Raw genomic sequence first — 25,445 nt, 5'->3', positions numbered from 1 at the left:
AAAATGAGTGGATTCAGGTACGATGATTCTAAGGGAAAGAAGTCACACAGGAAAAGAAACTTATCATAAGATATCACTTAGGAAGATCCTGTAAACATGGCTACACATGAACTGAGTTAGCAAAGAGAACAGAGTCTCACATTTAGAAAACACTCTTATGCCTGCTTAAGGGGGAAGGAGAGGTGGGGTGATGCATCAAACCAGAGTTTGATATAAGCACAGGTACTGTTCCAAAAAGCAACTATGGAATAGACAAGACCTACACCTTCCTCAGTGAAAGGGACTCAAAACCCCATATTTCCCGCAGAGGAATAGATCTGACTAGTAAGAATCTTAAAACCTATGTATTGATATGTCTCCGTAAGGGAATCAAGTGTGTCTAGACTGGCATAAACATGGCAGCGAGAATCAGCTCAAACCCACTCTAAAAAGGAATTTCAAAAACAGAACAAAGAAACAGGGAAATTCTTTACAATTCCTTCAGGGTCTCTGATGCAACCTGGAATGACCCTATCTACGATGACAGCTGGATGTGGCATGAGGCTGGACACTTGGGACTGAGAGGATTGGTGAGATTGGGTGAGCAAATGCAGACCCTTTAAAGCAATAATGCATGGCAACCATTCCATGGGTCCCACCTCTCCAGGTTGAAGGGAATATTACTACAGCTATAACATGTACGGGAAACCTAGAGAATGGACACACTGTGAATACGACAGGTTTCTAAAACTCAACGAAGAGTCCCTCTCCTGGTGCTCCGGTTTGACTTTCCAACAGCTTTACTATCAATCTCCCAACTTGGAGAGACAGCCCCTTTAAGCTCCTGGTTCACACAGGTTGCCCATTTGGCAGAGGAGGAAAGGGAAGAGGGAGAACCAATGAGAGAGTAGCTGTTAGGCATTTGGATGGGCACATGTCACTCTAATTTCCCGGCAGGAAGAAGAATTCACCAAAGTCTCAGCCACCCACCGGGAACCAGTATAGGTCCTGAACCAAATGTTTGGACTTGCGTTCAGCTCACCAAAAACGAGTTGAAAAATGGAGCTCAGGGGCACAGCAATTCACAAACTGGCAGAGTAATCAAGGCCAACTATCGTCCAAAAATCTGTTGAGGGAAGGCAACGAGGCGGACTTGAATGCGAGGCAGAATAGCAGGAAACAGATTTCAAGAGGTACGTTGGAATCGCCTGTAAAGCACAGGAAGAGGGGCACAACTTCGACAATGATGCACTTGGCCAAAAAGGGCGTATGCGTTTTCTCCTGAATATATTCAGGAGAAAACGCATACGCCCTTTTTGGCCAAGCAAGCAAGCGGGCAATGCAAATCTGCACTACAAAGAAGTATCACTTCCCACCGGTCAAAAGGGACATCCACAAAATGTGTAAAAACCAGAAAGGCAAGACAGGCCCTGGAGAACAGGGAGCCTTGTTATGCTGATGGGCGGGATGTAAGTTGCCAACTGCCTCACTGGAGGAGTGCATTGTGTTCCCTAAAACAAGTAAACAACAGAGCTACAGAGCCAAGGGCACTTCCAGTCTAGGGAATATGCCTTGGGAAAACTGAAAATCCATAAGACAGAGCCACCCCCAAATTGAGGGCTGCACTGCTTACAAGAACCTCAACCTGGGTACACCTGAAATATCCCAGGAAATATAAAAATGGTTCCAAACATTGTGGAACTTACGTACGATGGAATATCCCTCAGCCACGAAATCAATGTCATAAGACCAGTAGCAGCAAAATGAGTGGATTCAGGTACGATGATTCTAAGGGAAAGAAGTCACACAGGAAAAGAAACTTATCATAAGATATCACTTAGGAAGATCCTGTAAACATGGCTACACATGAACTGAGTTAGCAAAGAGAACAGAGTCTCACATTTAGAAAACACTCTTATGCCTGCTTAAGGGGGAAGGAGAGGTGGGGTGATGCATCAAACCAGAGTTTGATATAAGCACAGGTACTGTTCCAAAAACCAACTATGGAATAGACAAGACCTACACCTTCCTCAGTGAAAGGGACTCAAAACCCCATATTTCCCGCAGAGGAATAGATCTGACTAGTAAGAATCTTAAAACCTATGTATTGATATGTCTCCGTAAGGGAATCAAGTGTGTCTAGACTGGCATAAACATGGCAGCGAGAATCAGCTCAAACCCACTCTAAAAAGGAATTTCAAAAACAGAACAAAGAATCAGGGAAATTCTTTACAATTCCTTCAGGGTCTCTGATGCAACCTGGAATGACCCTATCTACGATGACAGCTGGATGTGGCATGAGGCTGGACACTTGGGACTGAGAGGATTGGTGAGATTGGGTGAGCAAATGCAGACCCTTTAAAGCAATAATGCATGGCAACCATTCCATGGGTCCCACCTCTCCAGGTTGAAGGGAATATTACTACAGCTATAACATGTACGGGAAACCTAGAGAATGGACACACTGTGAATACGAAAGGTTTCTAAAACTCAACGAAGAGTCCCTCTCCTGGTGCTCCGGTTTGACTTTCCAACAGCTTTACTATCAATCTCCCAACATGGAGAGACAGCCCCTTTAAGCTCCTGGTTCACACAGGTTGCCCATTTGGCAGAGGAGGAAAGGGAAGAGGGAGAACCAATGAGAGAGTAGCTGTTAGGCATTTGGATGGGCACATGTCACTCTAATTTCCCGGCAGGAAGAAGAATTCACCAAAGTCTCAGCCACCCACCGGGAACCAGTATAGGTCCTGAACCAAATGTTTGGACTTGCGTTCAGCTCACAAAAAACGAGTTGAAAAATGGAGCTCAGGGGCACAGCAATTCACAAACTGGCAGAGTAATCAAGGCCAACTATCGTCCAAAAATCTGTTGAGGGAAGGCAACGAGGCGGACTTGAATGCGAGGCAGAATAGCAGGAAACAGATTTCAAGAGGTACGTTGGAATCGCCTGTAAAGCACAGGAAGAGGGGCACAACTTCGACAATGATGCACTTGGCCAAAAAGGGCGTATGCGTTTTCTCCTGAATATATTCAGGAGAAAACGCATACGCCCTTTTTGGCCAAGCAAGCAAGCGGGCAATGCAAATCTGCACTACAAAGAAGTATCACTTCCCACCGGTCAAAAGGGACATCCACAAAATGTGTAAAAACCAGAAAGGCAAGACAGGCCCTGGAGAACAGGGAGCCTTGTTATGCTGATGGGCGGGATGTAAGTTGCCAACTGCCTCACTGGAGGAGTGCATTGTGTCCCCTAAAACAAGTAAACAACAGAGCTACAGAGCCACGGGCACTTCCAGTCTAGGGAATATGCCTTGGGAAAACTGAAAATCCATAAGACAGAGCCACCCCCAAATTGAGGGCTGCACTGCTTACAAGAACCTCAACCTGGGTACACCTGAAATATCCCAGGAAATATAAAAATGGTTCCAAACATTGTGGAACTTACGTACGATGGAATATCCCTCAGCCACGAAATCAATGTCATAAGACCAGTAGCAGCAAAATGAGTGGATTCAGGTACGATGATTCTAAGGGAAAGAAGTCACACAGGAAAAGAAACTTATCATAAGATATCACTTAGGAAGATCCTGTAAACATGGCTACACATGAACTGAGTTAGCAAAGAGAACAGAGTCTCACATTTAGAAAACACTCTTATGCCTGCTTAAGGGGGAAGGAGAGGTGGGGTGATGCATCAAACCAGAGTTTGATATAAGCACAGGTACTGTTCCAAAAAGCAACTATGGAATAGACAAGACCTACACCTTCCTCAGTGAAAGGGACTCAAAACCCCATATTTCCCGCAGAGGAATAGATCTGACTAGTAAGAATCTTAAAACCTATGTATTGATATGTCTCCGTAAGGGAATCAAGTGTGTCTAGACTGGCATAAACATGGCAGCGAGAATCAGCTCAAACCCACTCTAAAAAGGAATTTCAAAAACAGAACAAAGAAACAGGGAAATTCTTTACAATTCCTTCAGGGTCTCTGATGCAACCTGGAATGACCCTATCTACGATGACAGCTGGATGTGGCATGAGGCTGGACACTTGGGACTGAGAGGATTGGTGAGATTGGGTGAGCAAATGCAGACCCTTTAAAGCAATAATGCATGGCAACCATTCCATGGGTCCCACCTCTCCAGGTTGAAGGGAATATTACTACAGCTATAACATGTACGGGAAACCTAGAGAATGGACACACTGTGAATACGACAGGTTTCTAAAACTCAACGAAGAGTCCCTCTCCTGGTGCTCCGGTTTGACTTTCCAACAGCTTTACTATCAATCTCCCAACTTGGAGAGACAGCCCCTTTAAGCTCCTGGTTCACACAGGTTGCCCATTTGGCAGAGGAGGAAAGGGAAGAGGGAGAACCAATGAGAGAGTAGCTGTTAGGCATTTGGATGGGCACATGTCACTCTAATTTCCCGGCAGGAAGAAGAATTCACCAAAGTCTCAGCCACCCACCGGGAACCAGTATAGGTCCTGAACCAAATGTTTGGACTTGCGTTCAGCTCACAAAAAACGAGTTGAAAAATGGAGCTCAGGGGCACAGCAATTCACAAACTGGCAGAGTAATCAAGGCCAACTATCGTCCAAAAATCTGTTGAGGGAAGGCAACGAGGCGGACTTGAATGCGAGGCAGAATAGCAGGAAACAGATTTCAAGAGGTACGTTGGAATCGCCTGTAAAGCACAGGAAGAGGGGCACAACTTCGACAATGATGCACTTGGCCAAAAAGGGCGTATGCGTTTTCTCCTGAATATATTCAGGAGAAAACGCATACGCCCTTTTTGGCCAAGCAAGCAAGCGGGCAATGCAAATCTGCACTACAAAGAAGTATCACTTCCCACCGGTCAAAAGGGACATCCACAAAATGTGTAAAAACCAGAAAGGCAAGACAGGCCCTGGAGAACAGGGAGCCTTGTTATGCTGATGGGCGGGATGTAAGTTGCCAACTGCCTCACTGGAGGAGTGCATTGTGTCCCCTAAAACAAGTAAACAACAGAGCTACAGAGCCAAGGGCACTTCCAGTCTAGGGAATATGCCTTGGGAAAACTGAAAATCCATAAGACAGAGCCACCCCCAAATTGAGGGCTGCACTGCTTACAAGAACCTCAACCTGGGTACACCTGAAATATCCCAGGAAATATAAAAATGGTTCCAAACATTGTGGAACTTACGTACGATGGAATATCCCTCAGCCACGAAATCAATGTCATAAGACCAGTAGCAGCAAAATGAGTGGATTCAGGTACGATGATTCTAAGGGAAAGAAGTCACACAGGAAAAGAAACTTATCATAAGATATCACTTAGGAAGATCCTGTAAACATGGCTACACATGAACTGAGTTAGCAAAGAGAACAGAGTCTCACATTTAGAAAACACTCTTATGCCTGCTTAAGGGGGAAGGAGAGGTGGGGTGATGCATCAAACCAGAGTTTGATATAAGCACAGGTACTGTTCCAAAAACCAACTATGGAATAGACAAGACCTACACCTTCCTCAGTGAAAGGGACTCAAAACCCCATATTTCCCGCAGAGGAATAGATCTGACTAGTAAGAATCTTAAAACCTATGTATTGATATGTCTCCGTAAGGGAATCAAGTGTGTCTAGACTGGCATAAACATGGCAGCGAGAATCAGCTCAAACCCACTCTAAAAAGGAATTTCAAAAACAGAACAAAGAAACAGGGAAATTCTTTACAATTCCTTCAGGGTCTCTGATGCAACCTGGAATGACCCTATCTACGATGACAGCTGGATGTGGCATGAGGCTGGACACTTGGGACTGAGAGGATTGGTGAGATTGGGTGAGCAAATGCAGACCCTTTAAAGCAATAATGCATGGCAACCATTCCATGGGTCCCACCTCTCCAGGTTGAAGGGAATATTACTACAGCTATAACATGTACGGGAAACCTAGAGAATGGACACACTGTGAATACGAAAGGTTTCTAAAACTCAACGAAGAGTCCCTCTCCTGGTGCTCCGGTTTGACTTTCCAACAGCTTTACTATCAATCTCCCAACTTGGAGAGACAGCCCCTTTAAGCTCCTGGTTCACACAGGTTGCCCATTTGGCAGAGGAGGAAAGGGAAGAGGGAGAACCAATGAGAGAGTAGCTGTTAGGCATTTGGATGGGCACATGTCACTCTAATTTCCCGGCAGGAAGAAGAATTCACCAAAGTCTCAGCCACCCACCGGGAACCAGTATAGGTCCTGAACCAAATGTTTGGACTTGCGTTCAGCTCACAAAAAACGAGTTGAAAAATGGAGCTCAGGGGCACAGCAATTCACAAACTGGCAGAGTAATCAAGGCCAACTATCGACCAAAAATCTGTTGAGGGAAGGCAACGAGGCGGACTTGAATGCGAGGCAGAATAGCAGGAAACAGATTTCAAGAGGTACGTTAGAATCGCCTGTAAAGCACAGGAAGAGGGGCACAACTTCGACAATGATGCACTTGGCCAAAAAGGGCGTATGCGTTTTCTCCTGAATATATTCAGGAGAAAACGCATACGCCCTTTTTGGCCAAGCAAGCAAGCGGGCAATGCAAATCTGCACTACAAAGAAGTATCACTTCCCACCGGTCAAAAGGGACATCCACAAAATGTGTAAAAACCAGAAAGGCAAGACAGGCCCTGGAGAACAGGGAGCCTTGTTATGCTGATGGGCGGGATGTAAGTTGCCAACTGCCTCACTGGAGGAGTGCATTGTGTTCCCTAAAACAAGTAAACAACAGAGCTACAGAGCCAAGGGCACTTCCAGTCTAGGGAATATGCCTTGGGAAAACTGAAAATCCATAAGACAGAGCCACCCCCAAATTGAGGGCTGCACTGCTTACAAGAACCTCAACCTGGGTACACCTGAAATATCCCAGGAAATATAAAAATGGTTCCAAACATTGTGGAACTTACGTACGATGGAATATCCCTCAGCCACGAAATCAATGTCATAAGACCAGTAGCAGCAAAATGAGTGGATTCAGGTACGATGATTCTAAGGGAAAGAAGTCACACAGGAAAAGAAACTTATCATAAGATATCACTTAGGAAGATCCTGTAAACATGGCTACACATGAACTGAGTTAGCAAAGAGAACAGAGTCTCACATTTAGAAAACACTCTTATGCCTGCTTAAGGGGGAAGGAGAGGTGGGGTGATGCATCAAACCAGAGTTTGATATAAGCACAGGTACTGTTCCAAAAACCAACTATGGAATAGACAAGACCTACACCTTCCTCAGTGAAAGGGACTCAAAACCCCATATTTCCCGCAGAGGAATAGATCTGACTAGTAAGAATCTTAAAACCTATGTATTGATATGTCTCCGTAAGGGAATCAAGTGTGTCTAGACTGGCATAAACATGGCAGCGAGAATCAGCTCAAACCCACTCTAAAAAGGAATTTCAAAAACAGAACAAAGAAACAGGGAAATTCTTTACAATTCCTTCAGGGTCTCTGATGCAACCTGGAATGACCCTATCTACGATGACAGCTGGATGTGGCATGAGGCTGGACACTTGGGACTGAGAGGATTGGTGAGATTGGGTGAGCAAATGCAGACCCTTTAAAGCAATAATGCATGGCAACCATTCCATGGGTCCCACCTCTCCAGGTTGAAGGGAATATTACTACAGCTATAACATGTACGGGAAACCTAGAGAATGGACACACTGTGAATACGACAGGTTTCTAAAACTCAACGAAGAGTCCCTCTCCTGGTGCTCCGGTTTGACTTTCCAACAGCTTTACTATCAATCTCCCAACTTGGAGAGACAGCCCCTTTAAGCTCCTGGTTCACACAGGTTGCCCATTTGGCAGAGGAGGAAAGGGAAGAGGGAGAACCAATGAGAGAGTAGCTGTTAGGCATTTGGATGGGCACATGTCACTCTAATTTCCCGGCAGGAAGAAGAATTCACCAAAGTCTCAGCCACCCACCGGGAACCAGTATAGGTCCTGAACCAAATGTTTGGACTTGCGTTCAGCTCACAAAAAACGAGTTGAAAAATGGAGCTCAGGGGCACAGCAATTCACAAACTGGCAGAGTAATCAAGGCCAACTATCGACCAAAAATCTGTTGAGGGAAGGCAACGAGGCGGACTTGAATGCGAGGCAGAATAGCAGGAAACAGATTTCAAGAGGTACGTTAGAATCGCCTGTAAAGCACAGGAAGAGGGGCACAACTTCGACAATGATGCACTTGGCCAAAAAGGGTGTATGCGTTTTCTCCTGAATATATTCAGGAGAAAACGCATACGCCCTTTTTGGCCAAGCAAGCAAGCGGGAAATGCAAATCTGCACTACAAAGAAGTATCACTTCCCACCGGTCAAAAGGGACATCCACAAAATGTGTAAAAACCAGAAAGGCAAGACAGGCCCTGGAGAACAGGGAGCCTTGTTATGCTGATGGGCGGGATGTAAGTTGCCAACTGCCTCACTGGAGGAGTGCATTGTGTTCCCTAAAACAAGTAAACAACAGAGCTACAGAGCCAAGGGCACTTCCAGTCTAGGGAATATGCCTTGGGAAAACTGAAAATCCATAAGACAGAGCCACCCCCAAATTGAGGGCTGCACTGCTTACAAGAACCTCAACCTGGGTACACCTGAAATATCCCAGGAAATATAAAAATGGTTCCAAACATTGTGGAACTTACGTACGATGGAATATCCCTCAGCCACGAAATCAATGTCATAAGACCAGTAGCAGCAAAATGAGTGGATTCAGGTACGATGATTCTAAGGGAAAGAAGTCACACAGGAAAAGAAACTTATCATAAGATATCACTTAGGAAGATCCTGTAAACATGGCTACACATGAACTGAGTTAGCAAAGAGAACAGAGTCTCACATTTAGAAAACACTCTTATGCCTGCTTAAGGGGGAAGGAGAGGTGGGGTGATGCATCAAACCAGAGTTTGATATAAGCACAGGTACTGTTCCAAAAAGCAACTATGGAATAGACAAGACCTACACCTTCCTCAGTGAAAGGGACTCAAAACCCCATATTTCCCGCAGAGGAATAGATCTGACTAGTAAGAATCTTAAAACCTATGTATTGATATGTCTCCGTAAGGGAATCAAGTGTGTCTAGACTGGCATAAACATGACAGCGAGAATCAGCTCAAACCCACTCTAAAAAGGAATTTCAAAAACAGAACAAAGAAACAGGGAAATTCTTTACAATTCCTTCAGGGTCTCTGATGCAACCTGGAATGACCCTATCTACGATGACAGCTGGATGTGGCATGAGGCTGGACACTTGGGACTGAGAGGATTGGTGAGATTGGGTGAGCAAATGCAGACCCTTTAAAGCAATAATGCATGGCAACCATTCCATGGGTCCCACCTCTCCAGGTTGAAGGGAATATTACTACAGCTATAACATGTACGGGAAACCTAGAGAATGGACACACTGTGAATACGACAGGTTTCTAAAACTCAACGAAGAGTCCCTCTCCTGGTGCTCCGGTTTGACTTTCCAACAGCTTTACTATCAATCTCCCAACTTGGAGAGACAGCCCCTTTAAGCTCCTGGTTCACACAGGTTGCCCATTTGGCAGAGGAGGAAAGGGAAGAGGGAGAACCAATGAGAGAGTAGCTGTTAGGCATTTGGATGGGCACATGTCACTCTAATTTCCCGGCAGGAAGAAGAATTCACCAAAGTCTCAGCCACCCACCGGGAACCAGTATAGGTCCTGAACCAAATGTTTGGACTTGCGTTCAGCTCACAAAAAACGAGTTGAAAAATGGAGCTCAGGGGCACAGCAATTCACAAACTGGCAGAGTAATCAAGGCCAACTATCGACCAAAAATCTGTTGAGGGAAGGCAACGAGGCGGACTTGAATGCGAGGCAGAATAGCAGGAAACAGATTTCAAGAGGTACGTTAGAATCGCCTGTAAAGCACAGGAAGAGGGGCACAACTTCGACAATGATGCACTTGGCCAAAAAGGGCGTATGCGTTTTCTCCTGAATATATTCAGGAGAAAACGCATACGCCCTTTTTGGCCAAGCAAGCAAGCGGGCAATGCAAATCTGCACTACAAAGAAGTATCACTTCCCACCGGTCAAAAGGGACATCCACAAAATGTGTAAAAACCAGAAAGGCAAGACAGGCCCTGGAGAACAGGGAGCCTTGTTATGCTGATGGGCGGGATGTAAGTTGCCAACTGCCTCACTGGAGGAGTGCATTGTGTTCCCTAAAACAAGTAAACAACAGAGCTACAGAGCCAAGGGCACTTCCAGTCTAGGGAATATGCCTTGGGAAAACTGAAAATCCATAAGACAGAGCCACCCCCAAATTGAGGGCTGCACTGCTTACAAGAACCTCAACCTGGGTACACCTGAAATATCCCAGGAAATATAAAAATGGTTCCAAACATTGTGGAACTTACGTACGATGGAATATCCCTCAGCCACGAAATCAATGTCATAAGACCAGTAGCAGCAAAATGAGTGGATTCAGGTACGATGATTCTAAGGGAAAGAAGTCACACAGGAAAAGAAACTTATCATAAGATATCACTTAGGAAGATCCTGTAAACATGGCTACACATGAACTGAGTTAGCAAAGAGAACAGAGTCTCACATTTAGAAAACACTCTTATGCCTGCTTAAGGGGGAAGGAGAGGTGGGGTGATGCATCAAACCAGAGTTTGATATAAGCACAGGTACTGTTCCAAAAACCAACTATGGAATAGACAAGACCTACACCTTCCTCAGTGAAAGGGACTCAAAACCCCATATTTCCCGCAGAGGAATAGATCTGACTAGTAAGAATCTTAAAACCTATGTATTGATATGTCTCCGTAAGGGAATCAAGTGTGTCTAGACTGGCATAAACATGGCAGCGAGAATCAGCTCAAACCCACTCTAAAAAGGAATTTCAAAAACAGAACAAAGAAACAGGGAAATTCTTTACAATTCCTTCAGGGTCTCTGATGCAACCTGGAATGACCCTATCTACGATGACAGCTGGATGTGGCATGAGGCTGGACACTTGGGACTGAGAGGATAGGTGAGATTGGGTGAGCAAATGCAGACCCTTTAAAGCAATAATGCATGGCAACCATTCCATGGGTCCCACCTCTCCAGGTTGAAGGGAATATTACTACAGCTATAACATGTACGGGAAACCTAGAGAATGGACACACTGTGAATACGAAAGGTTTCTAAAACTCAACGAAGAGTCCCTCTCCTGGTGCTCCAGTTTGACTTTCCAACAGCTTTACTATCAATCTCCCAACTTGGAGAGACAGCCCCTTTAAGCTCCTGGTTCACACAGGTTGCCCATTTGGCAGAGGAGGAAAGGGAAGAGGGAGAACCAATGAGAGAGTAGCTGTTAGGCATTTGGATGGGCACATGTCACTCTAATTTCCCGGCAGGAAGAAGAATTCACCAAAGTCTCAGCCACCCACCGGGAACCAGTATAGGTCCTGAACCAAATGTTTGGACTTGCGTTCAGCTCACAAAAAACGAGTTGAAAAATGGAGCTCAGGGGCACAGCAATTCACAAACTGGCAGAGTAATCAAGGCCAACTATCGACCAAAAATCTGTTGAGGGAAGGCAACGAGGCGGACTTGAATGCGAGGCAGAATAGCAGGAAACAGATTTCAAGAGGTACGTTAGAATCGCCTGTAAAGCACAGGAAGAGGGGCACAACTTCGACAATGATGCACTTGGCCAAAAAGGGTGTATGCGTTTTCTCCTGAATATATTCAGGAGAAAACGCATACGCCCTTTTTGGCCAAGCAAGCAAGCGGGCAATGCAAATCTGCACTACAAAGAAGTATCACTTCCCACCGGTCAAAAGGGACATCCACAAAATGTGTAAAAACCAGAAAGGCAAGACAGGCCCTGGAGAACAGGGAGCCTTGTTATGCTGATGGGCGGGATGTAAGTTGCCAACCGCCTCACTGGAGGAGTGCATTGTGTTCCCTAAAACAAGTAAACAACAGAGCTACAGAGCCAAGGGCACTTCCAGTCTAGGGAATATGCCTTGGGAAAACTGAAAATCCATAAGACAGAGCCACCCCCAAATTGAGGGCTGCACTGCTTACAAGAACCTCAACCTGGGTACACCTGAAATATCCCAGGAAATATAAAAATGGTTCCAAACATTGTGGAACTTACGTACGATGGAATATCCCTCAGCCACGAAATCAATGTCATAAGACCAGTAGCAGCAAAATGAGTGGATTCAGGTACGATGATTCTAAGGGAAAGAAGTCACACAGGAAAAGAAACTTATCATAAGATATCACTTAGGAAGATCCTGTAAACATGGCTACACATGAACTGAGTTAGCAAAGAGAACAGAGTCTCACATTTAGAAAACACTCTTATGCCTGCTTAAGGGGGAAGGAGAGGTGGGGTGATGCATCAAACCAGAGTTTGATATAAGCACAGGTACTGTTCCAAAAACCAACTATGGAATAGACAAGACCTACACCTTCCTCAGTGAAAGGGACTCAAAACCCCATATTTCCCGCAGAGGAATAGATCTGACTAGTAAGAATCTTAAAACCTATGTATTGATATGTCTCCGTAAGGGAATCAAGTGTGTCTAGACTGGCATAAACATGGCAGCGAGAATCAGCTCAAACCCACTCTAAAAAGGAATTTCAAAAACAGAACAAAGAAACAGGGAAATTCTTTACAATTCCTTCAGGGTCTCTGATGCAACCTGGAATGACCCTATCTACGATGACAGCTGGATGTGGCATGAGGCTGGACACTTGGGACTGAGAGGATTGGTGAGATTGGGTGAGCAAATGCAGACCCTTTAAAGCAATAATGCATGGCAACCATTCCATGGGTCCCACCTCTCCAGGTTGAAGGGAATATTACTACAGCTATAACATGTACGGGAAACCTAGAGAATGGACACACTGTGAATACGAAAGGTTTCTAAAACTCAACGAAGAGTCCCTCTCCTGGTGCTCCGGTTTGACTTTCCAACAGCTTTACTATCAATCTCCCAACTTGGAGAGACAGCCCCTTTAAGCTCCTGGTTCACACAGGTTGCCCATTTGGCAGAGGAGGAAAGGGAAGAGGGAGAACCAATGAGAGAGTAGCTGTTAGGCATTTGGATGGGCACATGTCACTCTAATTTCCCGGCAGGAAGAAGAATTCACCAAAGTCTCAGCCACCCACCGGGAACCAGTATAGGTCCTGAACCAAATGTTTGGACTTGCGTTCAGCTCACAAAAAACGAGTTGAAAAATGGAGCTCAGGGGCACAGCAATTCACAAACTGGCAGAGTAATCAAGGCCAACTATCGTCCAAAATTCTGTTGAGGGAAGGCAACGAGGCGGACTTGAATGCGAGGCAGAATAGCAGGAAACAGATTTCAAGAGGTACGTTAGAATCGCCTGTAAAGCACAGGAAGAGGGGCACAACTTCGACAATGATGCACTTGGCCAAAAAGGGCGTATGCGTTTTCTCCTGAATATATTCAGGAGAAAACGCATACGCCCTTTTTGGCCAAGCAAGCAAGCGGGCAATGCAAATCTGCACTACAAAGAAGTATCACTTCCCACCGGTCAAAAGGGACATCCACAAAATGTGTAAAAACCAGAAAGGCAAGACAGGCCCTGGAGAACAGGGAGCCTTGTTATGCTGATGGGCGGGATGTAAGTTGCCAACTGCCTCACTGGAGGAGTGCATTGTGTTCCCTAAAACAAGTAAACAACAGAGCTACAGAGCCAAGGGCACTTCCAGTCTAGGGAATATGCCTTGGGAAAACTGAAAATCCATAAGACAGAGCCACCCCCAAATTGAGGGCTGCACTGCTTACAAGAACCTCAACCTGGGTACACCTGAAATATCCCAGGAAATATAAAAATGGTTCCAAACATTGTGGAACTTACGTACGATGGAATATCCCTCAGCCACGAAATCAATGTCATAAGACCAGTATCAGCAAAATGAGTGGATTCAGGTACGATGATTCTAAGGGAAAGAAGTCACACAGGAAAAGAAACTTATCATAAGATATCACTTAGGAAGATCCTGTAAACATGGCTACACATGAACTGAGTTAGCAAAGAGAACAGAGTCTCACATTTAGAAAACACTCTTATGCCTGCTTAAGGGGGAAGGAGAGGTGGGGTGATGCATCAAACCAGAGTTTGATATAAGCACAGGTACTGTTCCAAAAACCAACTATGGAATAGACAAGACCTACACCTTCCTCAGTGAAAGGGACTCAAAACCCCATATTTCCCGCAGAGGAATAGATCTGACTAGTAAGAATCTTAAAACCTATGTATTGATATGTCTCCGTAAGGGAATCAAGTGTGTCTAGACTGGCATAAACATGGCAGCGAGAATCAGCTCAAACCCACTCTAAAAAGGAATTTCAAAAACAGAACAAAGAAACAGGGAAATTCTTTACAATTCCTTCAGGGTCTCTGATGCAACCTGGAATGACCCTATCTACGATGACAGCTGGATGTGGCATGAGGCTGGACACTTGGGACTGAGAGGATTGGTGAGATTGGGTGAGCAAATGCAGACCCTTTAAAGCAATAATGCATGGCAACCATTCCATGGGTCCCACCTCTCCAGGTTGAAGGGAATATTACTACAGCTATAACATGTACGGGAAACCTAGAGAATGGACACACTGTGAATACGAAAGGTTTCTAAAACTCAACGAAGAGTCCCTCTCCTGGTGCTCCGGTTTGACTTTCCAACAGCTTTACTATCAATCTCCCAACTTGGAGAGACAGCCCCTTTAAGCTCCTGGTTCACACAGGTTGCCCATTTGGCAGAGGAGGAAAGGGAAGAGGGAGAACCAATGAGAGAGTAGCTGTTAGGCATTTGGATGGGCACATGTCACTCTAATTTCCCGGCAGGAAGAAGAATTCACCAAAGTCTCAGCCACCCACCGGGAACCAGTATAGGTCCTGAACCAAATGTTTGGACTTGCGTTCAGCTCACAAAAAACGAGTTGAAAAATGGAGCTCAGGGGCACAGCAATTCACAAACTGGCAGAGTAATCAAGGCCAACTATCGTCCAAAAATCTGTTGAGGGAAGGCAACGAGGCGGACTTGAATGCGAGGCAGAATAGCAGGAAACAGATTTCAAGAGGTACGTTAGAATCGCCTGTAAAGCACAGGAAGAGGGGCACAACTTCGACAATGATGCACTTGGCCAAAAAGGGCGTATGCGTTTTCTCCTGAATATATTCAGGAGAAAACGCATACGCCCTTTTTGGCCAAGCAAGCAAGCGGGCAATGCAAATCTGCACTACAAAGAAGTATCACTTCCCACCGGTCAAAAGGGACATCCACAAAATGTGTAAAAACCAGAAAGGCAAGACAGGCCCTGGAGAACAGGGAGCCTTGTTATGCTGATGGGCGGGATGTAAGTTGCCAACCGCCTCACTGGAGGAGTGCATTGTGTTCCCTAAAACAAGTAAACAACAGAGCTACAGAGCCAAGGGCACTTCCAGTCTAGGGAATATGCCTTGGGAAAACTGAAAATCCATAAGACAGAGCCACCCCCAAATTGAGGGCTGCACTGCTTACAAGAACCTCAACCTGGGTACACCTGAAATATCCCAGGAAATATAAAAATGGTTCCAAACATTGTGGAACTTACGTACGATGGAATATCCCTCAGCCACGAAATCAATGTCATAAGACCAGTATCAGCAAAATGAGTGGATTCAGGTACGATGATTCTAAGGGAAAGAAGTCACACAGGAAAAGAAACTTATCATAAGATATCACTTAGGAAGATCCTGTAAACATGGCTACACATGAACTGAGTTAGCAAAGAGAACAGAGTCTCACATTTAGAAAACACTCTTATGCCTGCTTAAGGGGGAAGGAGAGGTGGGGTGATGCATCAAACCAGAGTTTGATATAAGCACAGGTACTGTTCCAAAAACCAACTATGGAATAGACAAGACCTACACCTTCCTCAGTGAAAGGGACTCAAAACCCCATATTTCCCGCAGAGGAATAGATCTGACTAGTAAGAATCTTAAAACCTATGTATTGATATGTCTCCGTAAGGGAATCAAGTGTGTCTAGACTGGCATAAACATGGCAGCGAGAATCAGCTCAAACCCACTCTAAAAAGGAATTTCAAAAACAGAACAAAGAAACAGGGAAATTCTTTACAATTCCTTCAGGGTCTCTGATGCAACCTGGAATGACCCTATCTACGATGACAGCTGGATGTGGCATGAGGCTGGACACTTGGGACTGAGAGGATTGGTGAGATTGGGTGAGCAAATGCAGACCCTTTAAAGCAATAATGCATGGCAACCATTCCATGGGTCCCACCTCTCCAGGTTGAAGGGAATATTACTACAGCTATAACATGTACGGGAAACCTAGAGAATGGACACACTGTGAATACGAAAGGTTTCTAAAACTCAACGAAGAGTCCCTCTCCTGGTGCTCCGGTTTGACTTTCCAACAGCTTTACTATCAATCTCCCAACTTGGAGAGACAGCCCCTTTAAGCTCCTGGTTCACACAGGTTGCCCATTTGGCAGAGGAGGAAAGGGAAGAGGGAGAACCAATGAGAGAGTAGCTGTTAGGCATTTGGATGGGCACATGTCACTCTAATTTCCCGGCAGGAAGAAGAATTCACCAAAGTCTCAGCCACCCACCGGGAACCAGTATAGGTCCTGAACCAAATGTTTGGACTTGCGTTCAGCTCACAAAAAACGAGTTGAAAAATGGAGCTCAGGGGCACAGCAATTCACAAACTGGCAGAGTAATCAAGGCCAACTATCGTCCAAAAATCTGTTGAGGGAAGGCAACGAGGCGGACTTGAATGCGAGGCAGAATAGCAGGAAACAGATTTCAAGAGGTACGTTAGAATCGCCTGTAAAGCACAGGAAGAGGGGCACAACTTCGACAATGATGCACTTGGCCAAAAAGGGCGTATGCGTTTTCTCCTGAATATATTCAGGAGAAAACGCATACGCCCTTTTTGGCCAAGCAAGCAAGCGGGCAATGCAAATCTGCACTACAAAGAAGTATCACTTCCCACCGGTCAAAAGGGACATCCACAAAATGTGTAAAAACCAGAAAGGCAAGACAGGCCCTGGAGAACAGGGAGCCTTGTTATGCTGATGGGCGGGATGTAAGTTGCCAACCGCCTCACTGGAGGAGTGCATTGTGTTCCCTAAAACAAGTAAACAACAGAGCTACAGAGCCAAGGGCACTTCCAGTCTAGGGAATATGCCTTGGGAAAACTGAAAATCCATAAGACAGAGCCACCCCCAAATTGAGGGCTGCACTGCTTACAAGAACCTCAACCTGGGTACACCTGAAATATCCCAGGAAATATAAAAATGGTTCCAAACATTGTGGAACTTACGTACGATGGAATATCCCTCAGCCACGAAATCAATGTCATAAGACCAGTAGCAGCAAAATGAGTGGATTCAGGTACGATGATTCTAAGGGAAAGAAGTCACACAGGAAAAGAAACTTATCATAAGATATCACTTAGGAAGATCCTGTAAACATGGCTACACATGAACTGAGTTAGCAAAGAGAACAGAGTCTCACATTTAGAAAACACTCTTATGCCTGCTTAAGGGGGAAGGAGAGGTGGGGTGATGCATCAAACCAGAGTTTGATATAAGCACAGGTACTGTTCCAAAAACCAACTATGGAATAGACAAGACCTACACCTTCCTCAGTGAAAGGGACTCAAAACCCCATATTTCCCGCAGAGGAATAGATCTGACTAGTAAGAATCTTAAAACCTATGTATTGATATGTCTCCGTAAGGGAATCAAGTGTGTCTAGACTGGCATAAACATGGCAGCGAGAATCAGCTCAAACCCACTCTAAAAAGGAATTTCAAAAACAGAACAAAGAAACAGGGAAATTCTTTACAATTCCTTCAGGGTCTCTGATGCAACCTGGAATGACCCTATCTACAATGACAGCTGGATGTGGCATGAGGCTGGACACTTGGGACTGAGAGGATTGGTGAGATTGGGTGAGCAAATGCAGACCCTTTAAAGCAATAATGCATGGCAACCATTCCATGGGTCCCACCTCTCCAGGTTGAAGGGAATATTACTACAGCTATAACATGTACGGGAAACCTAGAGAATGGACACACTGTGAATACGAAAGGTTTCTAAAACTCAACGAAGAGTCCCTCTCCTGGTGCTCCGGTTTGACTTTCCAACAGCTTTACTATCAATCTCCCAACTTGGAGAGACAGCCCCTTTAAGCTCCTGGTTCACACAGGTTGCCCATTTGGCAGAGGAGGAAAGGGAAGAGGGAGAACCAATGAGAGAGTAGCTGTTAGGCATTTGGATGGGCACATGTCACTCTAATTTCCCGGCAGGAAGAAGAATTCACCAAAGTCTCAGCCACCCACCGGGAACCAGTATAGGTCCTGAACCAAATGTTTGGACTTGCGTTCAGCTCACAAAAAACGAGTTGAAAAATGGAGCTCAGGGGCACAGCAATTCACAAACTGGCAGAGTAATCAAGGCCAACTATCGTCCAAAATTCTGTTGAGGGAAGGCAACGAGGCGGACTTGAATGCGAGGCAGAATAGCAGGAAACAGATTTCAAGAGGTACGTTAGAATCGCCTGTAAAGCACAGGAAGAGGGGCACAACTTCGACAATGATGCACTTGGCCAAAAAGGGCGTATGCGTTTTCTCCTGAATATATTCAGGAGAAAACGCATACGCCCTTTTTGGCCAAGCAAGCAAGCGGGCAATGCAAATCTGCACTACAAAGAAGTATCACTTCCCACCGGTCAAAAGGGACATCCACAAAATGTGTAAAAACCAGAAAGGCAAGACAGGCCCTGGAGAACAGGGAGCCTTGTTATGCTGATGGGCGGGATGTAAGTTGCCAACTGCCTCACTGGAGGAGTGCATTGTGTTCCCTAAAACAAGTAAACAACAGAGCTACAGAGCCAAGGGCACTTCCAGTCTAGGGAATATGCCTTGGGAAAACTGAAAATCCATAAGACAGAGCCACCCCCAAATTGAGGGCTGCACTGCTTACAAGAACCTCAACCTGGGTACACCTGAAATATCCCAGGAAATATAAAAATGGTTCCAAACATTGTGGAACTTACGTACGATGGAATATCCCTCAGCCACGAAATCAATGTCATAAGACCAGTAGCAGCAAAATGAGTGGATTCAGGTACGATGATTCTAAGGGAAAGAAGTCACACAGGAAAAGAAACTTATCATAAGATATCACTTAGGAAGATCCTGTAAACATGGCTACACATGAACTGAGTTAGCAAAGAGAACAGAGTCTCACATTTAGAAAACACTCTTATGCCTGCTTAAGGGGGAAGGAGAGGTGGGGTGATGCATCAAACCAGAGTTTGATATAAGCACAGGTACTGTTCCAAAAACCAACTATGGAATAGACAAGACCTACACCTTCCTCAGTGAAAGGGACTCAAAACCCCATATTTCCCGCAGAGGAATAGATCTGACTAGTAAGAATCTTAAAACCTATGTATTGATATGTCTCCGTAAGGGAATCAAGTGTGTCTAGACTGGCATAAACATGGCAGCGAGAATCAGCTCAAACCCACTCTAAAAAGGAATTTCAAAAACAGAACAAAGAAACAGGGAAATTCTTTACAATTCCTTCAGGGTCTCTGATGCAACCTGGAATGACCCTATCTACGATGACAGCTGGATGTGGCATGAGGCTGGACACTTGGGACTGAGAGGATTGGTGAGATTGGGTGAGCAAATGCAGACCCTTTAAAGCAATAATGCATGGCACCCATTCCATGGGTCCCAGCTCTCCAGGTTGAAGGGAATATTACTACAGCTATAACATGTACGGGAAACCTAGAGAATGGACACACTGTGAATACGAAAGGTTTCTAAAATTCAACGAAGAGTCCCTCTCCTGGTGCTCCGGTTTGACTTTCCAACAGCTTTACTATCAATCTCCCAACTTGGAGAGACAGCCCCATTAAGCTCCTGGTTCACACAGGTTGCCCATTTGGCAGAGGAGGAAAGGGAAGAGGGAGAACCAATGAGAGAGTAGCTGTTAGGCATTTGGATGGGCACATGTCACTCTAATTTCCCGGCAGGAAGAAGAATTCACCAAAGTCTCAGCCACCCACCGGGAACCAGTATAGGTCCTGAACCAAATGTTTGGACTTGCGTTCAGCTCACAAAAAACGAGTTGAAAAATGGAGCTCAGGGGCACAGCAATTCACAAACTGGCAGAGTAATCAAGGCCAACTATCGTCCAAAATTCTGTTGAGGGAAGGCAACGAGGCGGACTTGAATGCGAGGCAGAATAGCAGGAAACAGATTTCAAGAGGTACGTTAGAATCGCCTGTAAAGCACAGGAAGAGGGGCACAACTTCGACAATGATGCACTTGGCCAAAAAGGGCGTATGCGTTTTCTCCTGAATATATTCAGGAGAAAACGCATACGCCCTTTTTGGCCAAACAAGCAAGCGGGCAATGCAAATCTGCACTACAAAGAAGTATCACTTCCCACCGGTCAAAAGGGACATCCACAAAATGTGTAAAAACCAGAAAGGCAAGACAGGCCCTGGAGAACAGGGAGCCTTGTTATGCTGATGGGCGGGATGTAAGTTGCCAACCGCCTCACTGGAGGAGTGCATTGTGTTCCCTAAAACAAGTAAACAACAGAGCTACAGAGCCAAGGGCACTTCCAGTCTAGGGAATATGCCTTGGGAAAACTGAAAATCCATAAGACAGAGCCACCCCCAAATTGAGGGCTGCACTGCTTACAAGAACCTCAACCTGGGTACACCTGAAATATCCCAGGAAATATAAAAATGGTTCCAAACATTGTGGAACTTACGTACGATGGAATATCCCTCAGCCACGAAATCAATGTCATAAGACCAGTAGCAGCAAAATGAGTGGATTCAGGTACGATGATTCTAAGGGAAAGAAGTCACACAGGAAAAGAAACTTATCATAAGATATCACTTAGGAAGATCCTGTAAACATGGCTACACATGAACTGAGTTAGCAAAGAGAACAGAGTCTCACATTTAGAAAACACTCTTATGCCTGCTTAAGGGGGAAGGAGAGGTGGGGTGATGCATCAAACCAGAGTTTGATATAAGCACAGGTACTGTTCCAAAAACCAACTATGGAATAGACAAGACCTACACCTTCCTCAGTGAAAGGGACTCAAAACCCCATATTTCCCGCAGAGGAATAGATCTGACTAGTAAGAATCTTAAAACCTATGTATTGATATGTCTCCGTAAGGGAATCAAGTGTGTCTAGACTGGCATAAACATGGCAGCGAGAATCAGCTCAAACCCACTCTAAAAAGGAATTTCAAAAACAGAACAAAGAAACAGGGAAATTCTTTACAATTCCTTCAGGGTCTCTGATGCAACCTGGAATGACCCTATCTACGATGACAGCTGGATGTGGCATGAGGCTGGACACTTGGGACTGAGAGGATTGGTGAGATTGGGTGAGCAAATGCAGACCCTTTAAAGCAATAATGCATGGCAACCATTCCATGGGTCCCACCTCTCCAGGTTGAAGGGAATATTACTACAGCTATAACATGTACGGGAAACCTAGAGAATGGACACACTGTGAATACGACAGGTTTCTAAAACTCAACGAAGAGTCCCTCTCCTGGTGCTCCGGTTTGACTTTCCAACAGCTTTACTATCAATCTCCCAACTTGGAGAGACAGCCCCTTTAAGCTCCTGGTTCACACAGGTTGCCCATTTGGCAGAGGAGGAAAGGGAAGAGGGAGAACCAATGAGAGAGTAGCTGTTAGGCATTTGGATGGGCACATGTCACTCTAATTTCCCGGCAGGAAGAAGAATGAACCAAAGTCTCAGCCACCCACCGGGAACCAGTATAGGTCCTGAACCAAATGTTTGGACTTGCGTTCAGCTCACAAAAAACGAGTTGAAAAATGGAGCTCAGGGGCACAGCAATTCACAAACTGGCAGAGTAATCAAGGCCAACTATCGTCCAAAAATCTGTTGAGGGAAGGCAACGAGGCGGACTTGAATGCGAGGCAGAATAGCAGGAAACAGATTTCAAGAGGTACGTTAGAATCGCCTGTAAAGCACAGGAAGAGGGGCACAACTTCGACAATGATGCACTTGGCCAAAAAGGGCGTATGCGTTTTCTCCTGAATATATTCAGGAGAAAACGCATACGCCCTTTTTGGCCAAGCAAGCAAGCGGGCAATGCAAATCTGCACTACAAAGAAGTATCACTTCCCACCGGTCAAAAGGGACATCCACAAAATGTGTAAAAACCAGAAAGGCAAGACAGGCCCTGGAGAACAGGGAGCCTTGTTATGCTGATGGGCGGGATGTAAGTTGCCAACCGCCTCACTGGAGGAGTGCATTGTGTTCCCTAAAACAAGTAAACAACAGAGCTACAGAGCCAAGGGCACTTCCAGTCTAGGGAATATGCCTTGGGAAAACTGAAAATCCATAAGACAGAGCCACCCCCAAATTGAGGGCTGCACTGCTTACAAGAACCTCAACCTGGGTACACCTGAAATATCCCAGGAAATATAAAAATGGTTCCAAACATTGTGGAACTTACGTACGATGGAATATCCCTCAGCCACGAAATCAATGTCATAAGACCAGTAGCAGCAAAATGAGTGGATTCAGGTACGATGATTCTAAGGGAAAGAAGTCACACAGGAAAAGAAACTTATCATAAGATATCACTTAGGAAGATCCTGTAAACATGGCTACACATGAACTGAGTTAGCAAAGAGAACAGAGTCTCACATTTAGAAAACACTCTTATGCCTGCTTAAGGGGGAAGGAGAGGTGGGGTGATGCATCAAACCAGAGTTTGATATAAGCACAGGTACTGTTCCAAAAACCAACTATGGAATAGACAAGACCTACACCTTCCTCAGTGAAAGGGACTCAAAACCCCATATTTCCCGCAGAGGAATAGATCTGACTAGTAAGAATCTTAAAACCTATGTATTGATATGTCTCCGTAAGGGAATCAAGTGTGTCTAGACTGGCATAAACATGGCAGCGAGAATCAGCTCAAACCCACTCTAAAAAGGAATTTCAAAAACAGAACAAAGAAACAGGGAAATTCTTTACAATTCCTTCAGGGTCTCTGATGCAACCTGGAATGACCCTATCTACGATGACAGCTGGATGTGGCATGAGGCTGGACACTTGGGACTGAGAGGATTGGTGAGATTGGGTGAGCAAATGCAGACCCTTTAAAGCAATAATGCATGGCAACCATTCCATGGGTCCCACCTCTCCAGGTTGAAGGGAATATTACTACAGCTATAACATGTACGGGAAACCTAGAGAATGGACACACTGTGAATACGACAGGTTTCTAAAACTCAACGAAGAGTCCCTCTCCTGGTGCTCCGGTTTGACTTTCCAACAGCTTTACTATCAATCTCCCAACTTGGAGAGACAGCCCCTTTAAGCTCCTGGTTCACACAGGTTGCCCATTTGGCAGAGGAGGAAAGGGAAGAGGGAGAACCAATGAGAGAGTAGCTGTTAGGCATTTGGATGGGCACATGTCACTCTAATTTCCCGGCAGGAAGAAGAATTCACCAAAGTCTCAGCCACCCACCGGGAACCAGTATAGGTCCTGAACCAAATGTTTGGACTTGCGTTCAGCTCACAAAAAACGAGTTGAAAAATGGAGCTCAGGGGCACAGCAATTCACAAACTGGCAGAGTAATCAAGGCCAACTATCGTCCAAAATTCTGTTGAGGGAAGGCAACGAGGCGGACTTGAATGCGAGGCAGAATAGCAGGAAACAGATTTCAAGAGGTACGTTAGAATCACCTGTAAAGCACAGGAAGAGGGGCACAACTTCGACAATGATGCACTTGGCCAAAAAGGGCGTATGCGTTTTCTCCTGAATATATTCAGGAGAAAACGCATACGCCCTTTTTGGCCAAGCAAGCAAGCGGGCAATGCAAATCTGCACTACAAAGAAGTATCACTTCCCACCGGTCAAAAGGGACATCCACAAAATGTGTAAAAACCAGAAAGGCAAGACAGGCCCTGGAGAACAGGGAGCCTTGTTATGCTGATGGGCGGGATGTAAGTTGCCAACTGCCTCACTGGAGGAGTGCATTGTGTTCCCTAAAACAAGTAAACAACAGAGCTACAGAGCCAAGGGCACTTCCAGTCTAGGGAATATGCCTTGGGAAAACTGAAAATCCATAAGACAGAGCCACCCCCAAATTGAGGGCTGCACTGCTTACAAGAACCTCAACCTGGGTACACCTGAAATATCCCAGGAAATATAAAAATGGTTCCAAACATTGTGGAACTTACGTACGATGGAATATCCCTCAGCCACGAAATCAAGGTCATAAGACCAGTAGCAGCAAAATGAGTGGATTCAGGTACGATGATTCTAAGTGAAAGAAGTCACACGGGAAAAGAAACTTATCATAAGATATCACATAGGAAGATCCTGTAAACATGGCTACACATTAACTGAGTTAGGCAAGAGAACAGAGTCTCACATTTAGAAAACACTCTTATGCCTGCTTAAGGGGGAAGGAGAGGTGGGGTGATGCATCAAACCAGACTTTGATATAAGCACAGGTACCGTTCCAAAAACCAACTATGGAATAGACAAGACCTACACCTTCCTCAGTGAAAGGGACTCAAAACCCCATATTTCCCGCAGAGGAATAGATCTGGCTACTAAGAATCTTAAAACCTACGTATTGATATGTCTCCGTAAGGGAATCAAGTGCGTCTAGACTGGCATAAACATGGCAGCGAGAATCAGCTCAAACCCACTCTAAAAAGGAATTTCAAAAACAGAACAAAGAAACAGGGAAATTCTTTACAATTCCTTCAGGGTCTCTGATGCAACCTGGAATGACCCTATCTACAATGACAGCTGGATGTGGCATAAGGCTGGACACTTGGGACTGAGAGGATTGGTGAGATTGGGTGAGCAAATGCAGACCCTTTAAAGCAATAATGCATGGCACCCATTCCATGGGTCCCAGCTCTCCAGGTGGAAGGGAATATTACTACAGCTATAACGTGTACGGGAAACCTAGAAAATGGACACACTGTGAATACGAAAGGTTTCTAAAACTCAACGAAGAGCCCCTCTCCTGGTGCTCCGGTTTGACTTTCCAACTGCTTTCCTATCAATCTCCCAACTTGGAGAGACAGCCCCTTTAAGCTCCTGGTTCGCACAGGTTGCCAATTTGGCAGAGGATGAAAGGGAAGAGGGAGAACCAATGAGAGAGTAGCTGTTAGGCATTTGGATGGGCACATGTCACTCTAATTTCCCGGCAGGAAGAAGAATGAACCAAAGTCTCAGCCACCCACCGGGAACCAGTAGACGTCCTGAACCAAAAGTTTGGACTTGCGTTCAGCTCACAAAAAACGAGTTGAAAAATGGAGCTCAGGGGCACAGCAATTCACAAACTGGCAGAGTAATCAAGGCCAACTATCGTCC

The sequence above is a fragment of the Mesoplodon mirus genome (assembly GCF_964341445.2).
Source record: "Mesoplodon mirus genome assembly, chromosome: 8".
Classification (NCBI taxonomy): Eukaryota; Metazoa; Chordata; class Mammalia; order Artiodactyla; family Ziphiidae; genus Mesoplodon; species Mesoplodon mirus.
Note: the sequence above shows the minus strand (reverse complement) of the source record.